Genomic DNA, 18,322 nt, shown 5'->3' with positions numbered 1-18,322 from the left:
TTTCCCTAGCTGGGAGTAGGGGCCCAGGAGGCAGGGTTAACTCCCACTGTGTCGCATGGGAACGAGACACTTCAGGACCCCACAGGACCACCAGCTTCCTTATGGGACGTTATAAAGACTTTACAGCAAAATTAATTTTTATTCCATTTAGGGAAACAGCACAAGCTATGTATCACTTTTTCTGGGTGATTTTCATAACTGTACTGTGAAGTCAAATAAGCAGAAAGCTACAATTTATCGAGCTAAATATTTAAAGGCAATGACCATAATAATTTCAAAGTTGGATTTACAAGTCAAATTGCCAATAGTTAGCCATCCTTCAACCATTACATACAAATTTTTAAAATATCAAAGTAGGGTAGGGTGTGGCCAATGATGGAGTAGGGAGAACCTGAGAGGACTTCCTCGCAGGAGCACACCAAAATTACAACTATTTTACTGAGAAACTATCTAAATTGCTTCAGTCACGTCCAACTCTTTGTGACCCCGTGGACTGTAGCCTGTCAGCCTCCTCTGTCCATGGGATTCTCCAGGCAAGAATACTGGAGTGGGTTGCCATGTCCTCCTCCAGGGGATCCTCCCAACCGCAGGGATCAAACCCACGTCTCTTTCGTCTCCTGCATTGGCAATTGGGTTCTTTACCACCAGCGCCACCTGGGAGACCCCTGGAGACCAACAGAAAAGATTTCCCACAACTAAAGATAAAATGCAGGAAGCACAGCATGAGCAGGAAAGGCAGAGATGCAGTGTAGTAAAGACCCACACCTCCAGGTAGGCGCCCCAGAAACAAGAGGAAAGTAGAGATCGCAAACGGTCTCTCGGAGGAGTGAAGAGTCCAAGCCCCACGCTGGGCTCCTTCATCTGGAAGTCCTGCACTGAAAAGATGAGCCCCTAGAACATCTGGCTTTGAACACTAGCACGGCTTATGTAAAGGAGAACCAGGAATCTAGTAAACAGAAGCTTTGCTCTTAAAGGTCATGTGCCGACGCTTGCACACTCCAAGTCCCAGTGTAAAGGCAGTAATTCAAAAGAAGCCTGGGTTCGATACCCCTGCTGATCTTGGAGAGCCTCCCAGAGAGGCAGGAAGCAACAAGAGACTTGTATTAAGGACACAGATGCTGGTAGCATCAATCTGGGGGGAGCTTATTCCACCACGAGGACATGGGTGCTGACCAGCACTGTTTTGGGGTCCTCCCTCGAACCCATCAGAGCCAGGAGTTTACCTGCCCACTAGAGGGCTAGTGTCAGTCTCAGGACTCCCTGGGCCACACAGTCAGCCATCCTGGGACCCAGCCCCACCTACCAGAGAGCCAGAAGCCACCCCATGAGGCAGGACTACATATGCAACTGGCAGAGGGCCAGCCCCCCTACCAGCATCCCCACTGTAGCCAGGCCCACCAAACAGAAGGGCCCACACAGCCCATAGGGGGCACTCTTGGAGCATTTAACTCCTGATCAGAAGGAAGTGAGTTGCTAGGCCCCAGAGGATGTCTCTATAAGATCGTTTCCTCAAGTGGTTACATCTCTAAGAGATGTAACCAACTTACCTAATACATAAAAATAAACACAGAGAACTGGCAGAATGAGGAGATAGAGGCATATGTTCCAAAGAAGGACCAAGATAAAATCCCAGAAGAAGATCTAAGTGAAGTGGAAATAAGGAATCTAGCTGACAAAGAGCTCAGGGTAATGGTCATAAAGATGCTCAATGAATTTGAGAGAAGAATGGATGGAGCACAGAGAATTTTAACCAAGAGTTAGAGAATATTAATAACAAGAAGAACCAAATAGGGCTGAAGAATACATTAGCTGAAATAGAAAACACACTAGAAGGAATCATTAGTAGATCGGATGGTACAGAGAAATGGATCAGAAAAAACAGTAGTGGAAATCACTGAAGCTGAGCAGAAAAAAGAAAAAAAGATTAAAAAAAATGATAGTTTAAGATAGCATCAAGCATACTAACATTCACATTATAGGTGTTGCAGGAGAATAGAGAATTTCTCCATTCCAAATAAAGGAGTGGAGAAATTACTTGAAGGTACAATTGAATGTACAATAGCTGAAAATTTCCCTAATCTGAGGAAGGAAACAGACATCAGGAACCACAGAGAGTCCCAAACCAGAAAAATTCAAAGAGATATACATAAAGACACACTGTAATTAAAATGGTGACAATTAAAGATAAAGAGAGAATATTAAAAGCAACAAGAGAAAAGCAATAAGTTACATACCATGGAGCTCCCATAAAGCTATCAGTTGGCTTTGTAGTGAATGGTATCATAGACTCAGAGCGATGAAAAGAAAAAAACCTACAACTGAGAATACTCTACCCGGCAAAGCTGGCCTTCAGACTGGAAGGAGAAAGAAAGAAGTTTACAGATAAGCAAAAGCTAAAGAAGAGTTCAGCACCACTAAAACATCTTTACAAGAAATGTTCAAGTCAGTTTTCCAAGTGGAAAAGGAAAGACTCAAACTAAAAATATAAAAATTATGACAGGAAAAGTCTCACTAGGAAAGGCAAACACACAGTAAAGGTCGCAAGCCCTTGACTGACCACTTATAAAGCTAGTAGGAAGATTAACATACAAAAGCAATAAAATCATCTATATCCATAATAAGTAGCTAGGGGATACATAAAACAAACAGGGGTAAAATATCATGTAAAAATATTAAATATTGAGGGGGAAATAAAAATGCAGGCCTGGCAGAATGCATTGGGACTGAAAAGACCATCAACTTAGAATAATCACGTATATACATAGATTGCTTTAAACAAGCAAACACGTGAAAGAGAAAGTGTTGGGTGCTCAGTCAGGTCCGACTCTCTGCGACCCCGTGGACTGCAGCCCACCAGGCTCCTCCAGCCGTGGGGTTCTCCGGGCAAGAATACTGGAATGGGTTGCCATTTCCTCCTCCAGGGGATCTTCCCGACCCAGGGATCGAACTTGGGTCTCCCTCATTGCCTGCAGACGCTTTACCTTCTGAGCCACAAGGGAAGACCAGGAGGCTAACAATATACTACTAAACAACCAATATACTACTAAACAACTGAAGAAGTCAGAGAAGAAATTTAAAAATACCTGCAGACAAGTGAAAATGGAAACACAATGATCCAAAACAGGTGGGACACAGGAAAAGCAGTTTTAACAGGGAAGTTTCTAGCACTATGAGTCTACTTCAGGAAAGAGCAAAAATCTCAAATAAACAATCTAATCTTACACCTAAAGGAACCAGAAAAAGAAGAAGAAGAACAACAGAAAGGTTAGGAGAAGAAAAGAAATAATAAAGATCAGAGCAGAAATAAGTGAAATAGAAACTATAAAAAGTAAAAATTCAACTAAGAGTTGGTACTTTGAAAAGATACACAAAATTGATAAACCTTTAACCAGGCTCATCAAGAATAAAAAAGAGAGGGCCCAAAGTAACAACATCAGAAATGCAAGAGAAGTTACAACTGATACCACAGAAATACAAAGGATCACAAGCAATCACTATGAACAATTATATAGTGATATAATGGACAACTTACTAGGAATGAATAAATTCCTAGAAACATATAAACTTCCAAGTCTGAATCAGAAAGAAATAGAAAATATGAGAGAAAAAATTACTAGTAATGAAATTATATCAGTAACAGAAAAATTTCCCAACAAAAGTCCAGGATGAGATGACTTCAAGATAAATTCTACCAAATGTTTAGAGAGGAGTTAACACGTATCCTTTTCAAACTATTTTAAAAAGTGCAGAGGAAGGAACACTTCAAAATTAATTCTAGGGACCTCCCTGGTGGTTCAGTGGCTAAGACTCCATGTTCCCAATGCAGGGGGCCTGGGTTCAATCCTTAGTCAGGGAATTAGATCCCACATGTTGCAAATAAATAAATAAATAAATATAAATATTTAAAAAATTAATTTAAAAACCTCATTCTATGATGCTGGCATCACCCTGGTACCAAAATCAGATAAAGATAGATGTAAACATACAAAATTATAGGCCAATATCACAGATAAACATAGACACAAAAACCCTCAACAGAACATTAGCAAACCAAATTAAAAAATACATTAAGAGAATCATATATCAACATCAAGTGGAACTTATACCAGGGATGCAAGAATGGTTCAATATCTGTAAATAAATTAATGTGACACAGCATATTAACAAATTGAAGAATAAAAGTCATTTGGTCAAAAAAAAAAAAAAAGTCATTTGGTCATTTCATCTATACCTACTTCTTGATTCTTAATTTTAGAAAGTTTCTATTGATTTCTAACAACGAGAGATTAGAATTTCATTTACTTAGACTAAATTTACTGTTTCAAATTATTTTAACTGATTATTTTCATAATTCTAAATATTTATACTTCAATTTCTATTTATTCTTCATTTTAGACACAAACTACAGCCTCTCCATGATGTAGCTTGGGAATATCAGCATCTCCATTCTTTCTTTCATCCTCTCTCCATCCTTCCACCTCTCAACCTCTGCCAGATTACCTTCATTTTAACATGATCAAAGCTGATAACATTTTCATTGTTCTATAATCACCAAGTTCTCCCTGTTGGGTAGCTTCTAAAAACTGAGAATCAGTAAACTGATTATTTTATTGAAGTGTTGAAATGTTAGTCACAGTTGTGTCTGACTCTTTGCGATCTCAGCACCTCTGTCCATGGAATTCTCCAGGCAAGAATACAGGAGTGGGTAGCCATTCCCTTCTCCAGGGGATCTTTCTGACCCAGGCATAGAACCCAGGTCTCCTGAATTGTAGGCAGATTCTTTACCGTCTGAGACAACAGGAAAGTCCTGGTGCTCTTTATTTTTAGCAAAAGAGGAAAGCCAGGAAGCCAGGGCTCGTTATTTTATTATAACTATGTAAATACTGTTCACTGAAAAGCTCAGTTGTTTTTTGTTTTTTTTTTTTGCTTTGAGCCATGATTTTGCTTCCTTCTCCCTCCATGGAATGTCATATTCCCTAAGCAACTATGAGAGAATGTATCTAGCACTAAGGCATAAAGATTCTTTTGTCATACTCCATTAACTGCTCAAGATCATGCTATAATTCAGTTTGCTTCATATTAGGATTGTTAATTTCTTACAGATTTTTTTCTTGGAGTTTCTAACTACATCTCTAAGTGAAAGAAAAAACATGCCTTTGCCACCAGCTTTTCCTGCCCTCCCTGCTACAGCTTCTTATTTTATATGTTGCCTGGAATCCAGTATTTTCTTCTTAATGGTACACTTCTTGCAGCCCAAGGACTTTAACAATTTATGCAGCTCTCATTCTGGTTTAGTTCCTCCACTGCTTGTATTGCCTATCTGCTTTCCCCTTGGTTTTCTTCCCTTTTTACTGGAGTACATCCTTAAGTAACTTCTTAAGAAAGGGTATGTAGCTGGAACTCTGCTCAATGTTATGTGCCAGCCTGGATGGCAGGGGGACTTGGGGGAGAATGGAGACATGTAATATGTATTGGAGTCCCTTCACTTTTCACTTGAAACGATCACAACATTTTTAATCAGCTACACCCCAACACAAAATGTTTTTGGTGTTAAAAAAAAAAAAAGGAGCTGTTAAGGCTGAAAAAAAGAAAAGAAAGGTTATGTAGCAAGTAAGCTTTGACTTCTGAAAATGTCTTTATTTGCTTTAATTTTGGAATGTTTTGGATGAATAGAATTCTAGATCCTAAATCGTTTTCCTATAGCATTTTGAAATCTGTTCTCAGCCTTTTTCTCAGTTTCCCCCTTCTAATATGCAGACTCCTGTTCAATCCCCTCTGGGCATCTGTCAGGCAGAAAAAATCCACCCTCCATGTTCCCCCCCACCCCGCCGCACATAACACTGTGCTCTTCAATCTCTGTTTCCATGTTCACGTCCTCTTCCATCTCCCAGAAATTTGTGAAAATGTCTCAACTGCTGATGCCCAATAGATCTCTCATTATCCTTGTAATTATGGGTTTATACTCTTAAGTTTTTTATCACTTCAACAGGATCTTGGGAAAGAAGGATAACCAACATACATGCTCTGGTCACCTTCTTGAATCAGAATTTCATATAAATTTCATTTTTTTCTTGCCCTTTTCATTAAAAAAATAAATATCAGAGCTGTATTTAACTCTCTTTTGCTAAATGCACAGACTTTAATGACATCATGTTTATACAGTAGTTTTGCAAAATAATTTTTTGCAATTCTGGATATTTCAGAATTACTGAAGCATTAATTGATGATTAAGGATGAAAAAGAGTATAGAAGGAGGGAATGCCTCCCACAAGTCAGAGGATACAGCCTTGCTTATTTCTCAGAACAAGCACGCATTAATCCACAAGCTTCCTGGAACAGTACCCTTTATAGAAAAACCATTGTTCCCAATGCTGATAAGTTCATAATTTCCAAGAGGAAAAGAGATACAAGCATTTATATTTACCACCAACTAAAGTGCAAAGCAAGTGAGGAATAAAGCCAATTAATAAAGTCTTTACAAATCATAGTACCCCTTTATTCTCAATTCTAATAATTTGTTCGTTTGAACAAGTGCATGAATGCTTAGTTGGTCAGTTGTGTCCAACTCTAGCCGCCAGGCTCCTCTGTCCATGGGATTTTTTTTTTCAGGCAAGAATACTGGAATGGGTTGCCATTTCCTCCTTCAGGGGATTTTCCCAAACCAGGGACTGAACCCTCATCTCCTGCTTTGCGAGCAGATTCTTTACCACTGAGCCTGTTTGAACAAAAATCTGTCTTAATAAGGTAATCATGACTGTAAAAGAATGGCAGTGTTTAGTCTCCCACAGAGACCACCTTTTTCGTAAGGACCGAATATCAAATTTTCATATTATTTAGGCATGGAATCTTATTTGAGATCAATGATATTTGACCACTGTGTAACAGCTACAAATAATAGTATAAAAGCTACAGATATTATAAAAGGAACAGAATAATAGTACCCTGATCTCTTTAATATTAAGCAGGGTCCACAGATGAATTAGCTTTCTGTACGAATATCTGAATGTCATGTTTTCATATTGATAATACTCTTTTTAAAATAACGTAATGTATGCATATTGTAGATGGTGAGAATGACTGCAATATAATTGAGTTCTGCCCAGAGGCTGCTGGACCCACATTTCCCTCTTTTGATTTGGGGCTGTAAATTGTTTTTGGAGTAACTGAGAGAAGAATCGAGGGTTCAACCCCTGGGACGGGAATATCCCCTGGAGAAGGAGATGGCAACCCGCTCCAGTATTCTTGCCTGGAAAATCTCATGGACAGAGAAGCCTGCTGAGCTTCAGCACATGTGGCCCCAAAGAGTCAGACACGACTGAGTGCATACACACATGCACACACAGAGAACAGTCAAGGGGAACTGAATGTGTGGATCCAACCAGTCCATCCTAAAGGAAATCAGTCCTGAATATTCATTGGAAGGACTCATGCTGAAGCTGAAACTCCAAAACTTTGGCTACCTGATGCAAAGAACTGACTCATTGGAAAACACCCTGATGCTGGGAAAGATTGAAGGGAGGAGGAGAAGGGGATGACAGAGGATGAGATGGTTGGATGGCATCACCGACTCCATGGACATGAGTTTGAACAAGCTCTGGGAGTTGGTGATGGAGGGAGGCCTGGTGTGCTGCAGTTCATGGGGTCACAAAGAGTTGGACACGACTGAGTGACTGAACTGAACTGAACTGAACTGAACGTGTGGATGATGAGATTACGTCAGTGATGCCAGGGCAGGCTGCATGAATGAAGGCTCCAACGTGGTTCCAACAGAGGAAAAGGGCTACTGAACAGACTTACTACATGGTCAATGCTGTATAGATGTGCTGAGCTCAAACAAGAAAAGGAAATGGCAACCCACTCCAATATTCCTGCCTGGAGAATTCCATGGACAGAGGAGCCTGGCAGGCTACAGCCTTGGGGGTGGTGGACAGACTAAGCAACTAATACTTGACTTGACTTTAAAGCTACACTTTCAACATAAAAACCAGTAAGACAAACCTTTGAGCAAATAGAATAACCCTGGGCTTACATGTTTTTATGTTTTCCGATAATGATGAGTGACTTGAATTTTTAGACCCCATTAATAATTAGATGACTACCTTCTGCCTACAGAACCAGAAGACCACATATGTGCAGGCTGTGCATGTGTGTACCTGCTGAATCAAAGTGCTGTCCAGCTGCCTGAGGACCTCTGTACAGGCCCATGATTGAGGCCATGAGATGACTGGGGAAGGAATGACCTAGAAGTTCGCTGCATTTCATTCCAGTTCAGAGGCAAAGGGTTCAGGGTCAGATCAAGAACCACCCACCAGAGAATGTGATTTATTTCACCCTTCTTCCTGCTTCCACTGAGGCTTAGTAAAAGCACCGAGAAGGAAAGGAGACAGAAAGGAAAGAAGGATGGATGAAAGGATGGGAGAGAGGGAGACAGCAAGAGAGTGACCTTTGTGAGATGAGACTAAGCTCCTGATGGTGGAGATCTGGTTCTGGTAGTTTCGTTTTATATAACACGTCACACACTTTTTCACTGAGTAAACTCTCAAGGTGTCTGTTCCCCTGGGAAACAAATGACAAAGCCTCAAAGAGCCTAAGCTCAGATCTTCTCTGTGACACCCCCGAAGAGCTCTACATCCCACTATTGTTGGGATGTAGCTTTTGTTGGATTAGCTTTTGCTGAAACTGATCGCCTGGGCTCTTAGCCACTCTCCACCTGATTTGTGACAGGATAAGGACAACATTTCAAGTTGCACATCTGATGGTCTCAGGCCAAGGGGAGAGAGAGCTAACACAGAAAGCTCTGCCAGGATTTATTTTTAAAGCAATAAGCTTCTATCCCACGAGCTGCCATTTATTCAAAAGGTCATCTTGGCCACTTGGCTTCCTCTAAACCATTTTGCAGATAACCTAATTTAGGAAAGAATCTCATCCCTGGGGGCAGTTTCTTTTAGGGAACATTTACTTAGAATTTGAATGAGCTGGCTTCCCTGGAGGGCCAGTGGTTTCACCTTGGCCTCCAGTCTGGCAGGGACTCGTGGGTACACAGAGTCCTGGGTGTCCATCTGTCTCCCTATGTATCTTGCTGTTGAAAGCTACCAGCATGTTAAGTACCTTGCACCCCTACCGACCTCCACCTGCAGTTGAAATGACCAGAGACAAAATTCTTGGAAAAAGATTCCCAGCTGTGGAATTTGCAGTTGTTGGCATGTAGCCAGAGCCTGGGTCCGTCTGTTTTGTGGGTCTAGGTTGAGGCAGAGGTTGAGGTTCACCTGTTTGGTTTTCTTTCCTCATACAAATGACCTTTCTAGAGTTGGTCTGGAGCCACACTAAATATGTATGGAGGGGTGATTCTTAATTGAGGACAGCCATGGTGCAAATGAGCTTTAAAAATTGCCACCCATCCCACACACATGTCCCAGAGGTATTACAACCTGGGCACTTCAGCCCACGTTCAGTTTTCCAGGCTTTTCACACCGAGCCCAAGGCTGGTTATTAGCTGTCTTCCTTGGCTTGCCTCTGACAGGGCTTTTACCTTCTTCCACTGATAAAGAGGAGCCTTTCCCCCAGACAATGCAAAGAATTTCTTCATCACTCAGCCCAATTTTTCCCCCTCTCTCGACAATGTGGTGTTCACATTTCTAAAGGAGCAACTTGCTCTTCCAATTCACCTGAACCCTCCGTGGGCATAGATCCTAAAGTCTTTACAGATGCCAGTCCCAATTAATTTATGGTGAGATTGCAAAGGGTAACAAGGGGCTGACCAACAAGGATAACAGGGTGGGATTCCCTGCTGGGTCAGGGCAGGACTGAGGCTGTGTTGCTGCCTTTGAACTCGCGAATGGGACAAGTGTTGCCTCCATTGCCGAGTGGCAGCATTAGCTGCAGAAGCGGTCCTCATTGTTGCAGGGATTTCGCAGCTAGGCCTCCCAGACAACTGCACTTCCTTTCCCCAACTCAACTTCCTAAAGAAGAAGAGTCACCAACAGAAATCAGAGAGGATGCATATGTTATGTCCAACTTCACTGTATTTAAATTAATGTGACCTGGTGGCCCCATCCTACTTGGAGCAAGGAAGTCTGCCTTTCCTCTCCAGATCCCTCTCTTGGATGGAACCAGGAATCCGAGGGGTCCCCTTAGGACTCAGTGGGCACCCCTGGGATTCCTGGACCTACTCAGGAGAGGAATCTGGGGAGGTAATTGTCATTATCAGTGCAAAGGGCCCCATCCCCCACAGCTCTCCTTGCTCCCACTGTATGTACCCAGGGACAGGGTAAGAGAACCTTCAAGCATCAGCTGCCTACCCCACTGTGCCCAGAAGCTCCTCCACTTTCCAATCCTCTAAGCAGGCTCACAGTCCGCTCCCTCGAATAACAACCCAGTGATGGTTAATTCCTTGCTAAAAACACTCTAAAGAAAAAGAGTAACAAGGTCTCTTCTACAAAATGCATTATAGACATAGACCAGAGTTTTTAGAAAATCTTGAGGAAGGTTTGCACCTAAAATGTTGGCTGAAATTATTTTTACTATAATGGTATGTTTTCCAAGGAAAGTATAAATATCTTGTGCTTATCCAACTATAAAAAGCACAAATTAAGCACAAACAAAACTAAAATAAACAGCCAAATTCAATTTAACAATATTGATAAAACATGTCAGATAGTAAGATTTTAATTGAAATGAAACTGCCACTTTTAGAAGTAATTATAATAATTGTTGACATTTCCTGAGCAAATTCCTGGCCAAAGTCCTGCGGTGACTATGTATTTAACTCCACAGCGGCTCCGGTGGTCAGCACTGCCGCTGTATGCGCCTTGCTCAGCTGCCTGTCGTTTCTGACTCTTTGCAACCCTTTGGACTGTAGCTCACCAGGCTCCTCTGTCCATGGGAGTTTTTAGGCAAGAACACTGGAGTGGGTTGCCATTTCCGCTTCTAGGGGTCTTCCTGACCCAAAGATTGAACCCGAGTCTCCTGCAGCTCCTGCATTGCAGGCGGATTCTTTCCCGGTTGAGCATCTGGATACTACTGTTAACTCCCATATTACTGATAAAGACAATGGGCCCAGAGAGGTTAGATTATTTTTCAGATGAGGAGATTCATCTGAAAGGGTGCAGAGTCTAAGCTCTGAACCCAAGGTGTCTGATCCAGGGCCTCTACCTCTTCTCCACCCATGCAGAAGAGATACCAATTTGATATCTTCATATTGATTCTAAGAACATTATCCAAAAAAGTCAAGTTGACACCATTCACAGAGAATCAATCTTGCTTTCCTGTTCCATGTAGTGATGTAGTGATTATTTGTAACGATTACCAACTTGTGTTGGGATGCATTATATGAACAAGGGAATCATGTGCTACTCTGACTTCAGAAATTTTTGCCATGGCCTCTGTGAGGAATCATTGATCTCTAAATAAAGGTCAGTAACAGGTTGTCTTACTTGATAATTTGTTGCCCTGGTGAAGATGTTATAAATGATGTCTCTGCTTTCCCAAATGGTCTAAAGACAACTGTAAGACTTATTTGCCAAATTAGTGTATTCTAACTGACATGGCCCTTTCCTTCTACATGAATGGAGGTAACAGAAACCTATTAATGCTAAATTTCTTTTATGTAAATAAAGAGTATGAGCGTCTAGGTCTCTAAATGAATTCTTGTGGCTCCCTGTGGAGTCCGCTCCCAGAAGCCCACAGCCCCACACTTGCTTTAGAGTTAACTCTAAAAACATACACAGTACTACATACAGAGTAGGTAAACAACAAGACCTACTGTAGCACATAGGGAACCCTACTATTTCTCTTGGAATAATCTATAACGGAAAATAATCTGGGAATTCTCTAGTGGTTTGGTGGTTAGGTTCAGTGCTTTCACTGCTGGGGCCTGGACTCAACCCCTGGTGGGGGATCTAAGCCGTGAAACACAGCCAAAAAAAAGAAAGAAATCCGAGAAAGAATATATATATTTTTAATTGGAGTATTTGCAATGTACACCTATACATGTATAACTGAATCACTTTGCTATACACTTGAAACTAATACAACACTGCAAATACTTCATTAAAAAAAAATCTCAGGAGGGCTAAAGTGAGTTTAGGGATGAACACGATGCAGCTGATGCTTTCAGGGCCCCGCTCACATTCCTCGAAGCTCACTGATTCATAGTCCTTCTCTGCCTGACTTCCAGCTGTCCATATCTGCACTGAGGAATTTTTTTCTGAAACCATTCACTTTCCTGAATGTGGTCCTGCTCAGAAGTCGAAAAGTGATGGGGAGTTAACCCCCCAACCCCCAACCCCAGTAGCAATACCTGGGCTTCCCTGGTGGCTCAGTGGTAAAGAATCTGCCTGCAATGCAGGAGACCCGGGTTCGATCCCTGGGTTGGGAAGATCCCCTGGAGTAGGAAATGGCAACCCACTCCAGTATTCCTGCCTGGAGAATCTCTATGGACGGAAGAGCCTGGCAGGCTAAAGTCCATGGGGATGCCAAGAGTGGGACTCGACTGAGCAACCAATACTTTCACTTCACTTCTCCCCCCGACTCCAAAAGCAACACTCACCCTGTAACTCTTCGGCGCTGGTGTGGGAACGCATCAGTTCCTTTCCCCTCCAGAGGGCTCACGTTCACAGTCTCTCTGTGTTTCCCTGCTGGTTCCAGCCACAGGCCCCTCTGTGGGACCAGGTTCACAGCGTGCCCTTTGGGGGCTGCTGTCATATCCTTATCACTTGCCCACCTCTGAGAGGTGCTCCCTGGGCTCTCCAGATAAACCCTTTGGACTTGCACTTCGCCTCAGGATCTGCCTTTGGAAAAATGGACACTACCTCAGAAAGGTAAGCTTCAGTTATGTGAACCTGCATGTATTTGAAACTAGACTTTTTTCAATATTGCTCAAGAGTGAGGTCTACATCAAAAATCCATGCACCTTTTCTCTTCCCTGGGTGTTCTTGTTCATTCACACACACGTTTCTTCCCCTTCCATTTTTCCATCCCTCTTCTTTTTTTCTTTTCTTTCTTTTTTTTTTTTTTTTAAACAGCAGTTTGGCTCATAGACTACTTAGGAACAACCAGGCATTTTCCCTTGAATCCTCCCAGCCCTCCAAATCAAACAATATTTTTAAAAAAGCAGCCATCTCCAGCTAGCATTCAGGTGTCTCCTAAGGCTTAGGAAAATGCCCTAAAACCCTCAAGCTCTCTTAGCAAGAAGGGCTGCACAAACCTTCCCCTTGTGGCGTGTTCTCTTGGCTGTGTGGATCTGGGTTTTCAAGAGTCGGCTGGATGGAGAATGGCGCCCGGAGGCCTCCGTCGCTGAACTGGTGGCCGCCCGTCCCCACCCACCGAGGGAAGCTGCCGGGAGTGAGCGCCCTTTGGCCCTGAGTCTGGTTGGTTCAGGGCTGCGGAAGCCCAGGTGGATCTACTTGCCCCGTCTCGGGGATGCGTGGTCCGGTGAATGCCGTGGTCCCCATCCCGGAGAGAGGCCCGGGCCTCCGCTGTGCTGGGAACCTCTTCTCCCTGTCGGGGGCGGCCGCAGTTGCCAGCCGGGCACACAGCCTTCAGCGCCTTCCCCAAGAACAAACGTCAGGAGCAGGAGCTCAGCAGACAGCCTCCAGCTGCGGGCTCTGATTCCTGAGTCAGCAGGGAAGGGCCCGGGGCTCTGTGCTTCACAGGTCCCCCGGCTGATGCTCATGGGCAGGTAGACTAGGGAAACCACGGAGAGGAGGGCGGCAGGGGCAGGTTCCGAGCAGACAGAGCCCCGCTGGGCCCGTACATTCCCTCAGCGGACAGCCCCTCACATCCAGAATGCAGGGAGCAGGAGTCACTGCTAGCGCGTGGCCTTGCCACGGCCTGGGCGACTTTGAGAACTCAACGAGGCGCTGGAACAAACAAGACTTGTCTAAAGCGACCCTCATAGCCTGGGTGATCTTTTCAGTAGCACTTAGGTCTGCTTCCTGGTTTGCGCTTCCCAGGCGGCTCACACATTCTTTACCCAGGCGGTAAAGAATCTGCCTGCAATGTGGGAGAACTGGGTTCGATCCCTGGGTTGGGAAGATCCCTTGGAGGAGGAAATGGCAACCCACTCCGGTATACTTGCCTGGAGAATCCCCATGGAGGGAGGAGCCTGGCGGGCTACAGTTTATGGGGTTGCAAAGAGTCAGACACGACTAAGCACAGTACAGCTTAGGTTTGCTGCAGAACCTAAAAACTGGAGTCATCAGTCATTCCTCCTGCTTGAGTTAGGGAACAGGAATGAGGAAGCAGAGAAAAACGGTCTATTAGACACTGTAAAGGGTAGAGTTAAAGAAATATTCTTCATTAGGAATTACTTGCATTTTTTTTTTTTTAAATCAAAGGGAATTTATATTGAAACTTCTGTCATGTTCCAAGGGTGTGAGATCTTCCTCTTTCTCCAAAAGTGGCACAGTGTGAAATGTCTGTAGTTGGCTGGAATAAAGCAAGAGCCACAGGTCTGTTTGGTTGGGGGCCGGACCTCCTGAATCTCAGCCTCCCCAACCCTGCTCCCGATTCACCGTCTCCAGCCCTTCTCCCCTCCCACCAACTTCCTAGTCTCAGATCCCAGACCTCAGCACTCGGCTCGGAGACACTGAAAGGCTCACCGCTGCCCTTGAGAAGACAGGCGACTGTGAGTGTGAGCCTCAGCATCCCTCCTGGCCCTACGCTACATCCAGCCTTACCTCCTCACCGCTCATTGTGGGCCCTCTGTTCTTGCACTGTCAGGCTACTGGAGTTCTCGGAACGTGGTAGGTACAGTCCCACCGCTGAGCATTTGTTCTCCTTAGGTTTTCGCATCTCGTGTGTCTCCTGCATTGGCAGGCAGATTCTTTCCCACTGCGCCACCTGGGAAGCCAATACTTGGATACTAAGCCAGTATTATTATTATGATGAGCTTTTGGACATTCAGATTGCAATCATGGCTTCTATTTTTTTTTTTTTTTTGAGTGTCCTAATTTTTTATTGTGGTAAAAACACAAACATGAGGGCTAGTCTCTTAACCTAAATTTTTTTTTTTTTTTTAACCTAAATTTTAAGTGCACAATACAGTACTGTTCATTGTGGCCACAGGCTGGTGCAGCAAATGTCTAGAACATGTTCTTCTTGTGTAACTGAAGTGATCCTTTCTTAAGTCTGGGGGAGACAACAAAGCTAGTGGCCCAGTCCGGAGAGGCGGTCCAGGCTGTATCAGGCATGTGCTCCTCTGCCTCTTCCCCTTTGTGGATGAAAGGTAGAAGAGCGGAGGGCGCACAGGAGGGCGAGGCATTTGTGTCATCAGAACGACGCATGGCGTCTGTGCTTCACTTCTCCCCGTCGCCACACCTTTGCATGTGACGCTGAAATTCCTTTCACTAAAGAGGCACTGTCCGTCTCTCCAGCCCCTCAAGTCTAGGATGGCTCTGTGTCTTGCTTCGGTGTGACCTACGATGTGACCACGGTGTGGATGTTCCAGTTTCAGTCCTAGACGTCGGGAGGTCCAGCGTGTTTCCTCCCCTGCTCCTCTATCGTTGTCATGAGAATGTGCAGGAGCAGCATGCTCGAAGGTGAGAGGCCGCGGACCACAGGAAGTCAACCCAGTCATCCCCGTGAAGGCCTCCCTGCACCAGCTAGGAGATGCCCAGAGGTGCTGACGGAACCACCTGAGGACCCCAGAGCATGAGCAATACATGCTTATTATCACGTGTCTCTGGGGTCTCATGTGGTTTGTTACACACCAGTGCCTGACTGATATCTCTACATCAAAAGGAGTTTTAAAACCCACAAATATAGGGACTTCCCTGGTGGTCCAGTGACTGGGATTCTGGGTTCCCAATGCAGGGGGACCCAGGTTCAACCCCTAGTCAGAGAACTAGATCCCACAGTCTGTGACTAAGACCCGGTATAGCCAAATAAATAAATATTAAAACCCATGGATACAACTTAAAAATAAAGTGATCTGTATACTCTCCCTTTGCCCCCCTAAAACAGAGAATGGGTTTCTAGATTGTTTGTAAATATATCCAATACTTAAGAAGCTGTTAACTATGGTTACTTCTGAGGAAATGACAAGGGTTAGAGGGGTATTTTCACTGGACCCCCTCTTGTTCTTTGGGAATTTGAACCACGTGAGTGTCCCCTGCTTTTAAACAGGCATTAAAAATTCTACATGAATACAAAGCACTGAGCTATATCTCTAAAGGAGGAGGTACCCATTTCCGTACATAGAAAGCAAAGTTAGTGACAGAGACAGTTATTGGTAAAGCTAAATCTTCCAATGAATACAGTCAGATATCTGGAGCCAATATCCAGGGGAAACTATCTAGAGAATCTTGAAAGTCCAGGAACTTTGCAGATAGACATGCTGATCTACAGCATAATTCTGAAGAACTTTAGCATTTTTACAGCAAAACAGTGGTTTCCTACTTGCTGACCACAAAACATACTAGATCAGAGACACAGTTCTGTGGCTCTCAGGGTCAGCAGTGCATAAGGATCACCCCTGCCTCTTCTTTCAGATGTAAATGATCCAGGTCCCATCACAGAGACTGATTATAGGTGTGAGATGTGGCCCCAGAATGTCTTATAATAATCAGCTCAAATAATGTTCATGGACCTCATTTTGAGAAACAATGTATTCACTACTGTGTGTTCTCATTTGCCTTCATTGTACAGAAATCATGAGCCTTTGGTGCCTGATTCATTCTCCCTAAGTAGGAGATCATTTAATTTGACATCTAGTTTTTTAAAAAAAAGGAATAAGTGAAATTAAGGACTCAACAGTTTGGGTCAAGGAAGGCAGAGGTGAGTTAAAGAAACAACCCCCCCATGTTTTTTTTTTCCCCCACACTGAGTCAGAAAATTATTTTAATAGTTACAAAACAAGTTTGTTTGTTTGTTTTTAAACAGAAACAGTATAAAATAGCTGTTGATTTCTCCATAATTATCAGAATTATTTATATGTGAGGTCTTGGCTAAGTAGGGCTGAAATCAACAAAAGGTCTTGGACTGTTGGCTCAGAAATCCTCCTGGGAAGCCCACCATGTTTTGTCTGTCATGCTCAACTCTTATGAGATGAACTGGTCCATCTTTTAAAAGGTATCTTTTTATTCATTCTTTGCAGACTTGAAGTGAACTTGGCAGCATTTATTAAACACCTTCCAGCTCCTGTCATTGACCACTTCTTCAACATTCAGTTCTGACTGCATCCGTTTCAACTTTGTCTGTTCTTTTCTAACTTCCTTTAATAATGTTAAATCATCCAAATTTTTTTCTCTCTCTTCTCAGAGCTGTTTTACTACTGATGAGGTCTGAGCTATCCAGTTTTTTATGACTCTGTCCCAGCTGACATAGGCCACCATCAATGACTCAAAGTTGCTTACAGATTTGGCTGGCATTAATTTTCCCTGGGAAGGAACCTGTTGGAACCGTACTGTTTAATTCATGCACTATTCTGTCATCAATCTTCCTCACCTTGAGTAATTCCTGGAACTGGACGAACTCCTCTCAGTTCACACTGCCACTGGGCACCTCCATATTGGACCTAAAGCCCCAGTCTTTTAAAATAGGAGCTTGTGGAAGAATTAATCAGATTTTTCAAATACTAGATAATATATGGGTTACATACATAAATTCATTTTTAAGAATAAGAGGACTGACATAATTATTGCAACAAAGTCAGTCAGAATAAAGGTTTCTGTTTTGTCATAAATAAATAATGTTTGCTCCTTGATAAGGAAAGAGAAATTCCAGAGGAAAATAAATGACCAGCCCTTTTGATACAAGCATAAAGTCTATCAGAGGAAAAAGTACAGCTCTGGTTATGTGTGTTAACAAAATGCTGTACTGAATGTTCTGGTAGCTGTTGAGGACAAATAAAGACACTCTTGGGTTCAGAGTCTGGCTAAAGACATTTTTATGTTTTCAAGTTTTGTAGAATTCTAGGGTTCCACAAGATAATTATGAAGGAAGTGTGAACCCATCAAATGTAGGTATAGACTCACAGAATTTTCTAACATTTTTATCTCCTGCTTGATAACATATCAAGCAAGAAATACTAATTGGTGGCTAGGAAATGCTCTAGAGTGTCTGCTTCAAAATTACTGTAGATTAAAATAAAGAAAAAAACTAGTAGAGGAAGTTCTGAATACCTTTGTACCTTGGGGAGAAAATAAAGAATGTAGTATCAGGGTTTGTTTTTCTGTTTGTTTATTTGGTTTTTGTGTTGTTTTAATGTGCACTGCATTTTTGTTAGAGAAGTAGTACATACTTGGGCTTCCCAGATGGTGCTAGTGGTAAAGAACCGCCTGCCAATGCAGGAGACAAGAGATATGGGTTCGATTCCTGGGCT

At 43.1% G+C, this 18,322-nt stretch overlaps 1 pseudogene; it reads right to left on the bottom strand.

Moving 5' to 3' along the window:
• Positions 1–17,078: 17,078 nt before the first annotated feature.
• Positions 17,079–17,508, bottom strand: LOC122444351 (annotated as a pseudogene).
• Positions 17,509–18,322: the final 814 nt, after the last annotated feature.

This window comes from Cervus canadensis, chromosome 6, assembly GCF_019320065.1.
Source record: "Cervus canadensis isolate Bull #8, Minnesota chromosome 6, ASM1932006v1, whole genome shotgun sequence".
Taxonomy (NCBI): domain Eukaryota; kingdom Metazoa; phylum Chordata; class Mammalia; order Artiodactyla; family Cervidae; genus Cervus; species Cervus canadensis.
The sequence above is the reverse complement of the archived record's forward strand: the minus strand, read 5'-3'. Positions and strand labels throughout refer to the sequence as shown.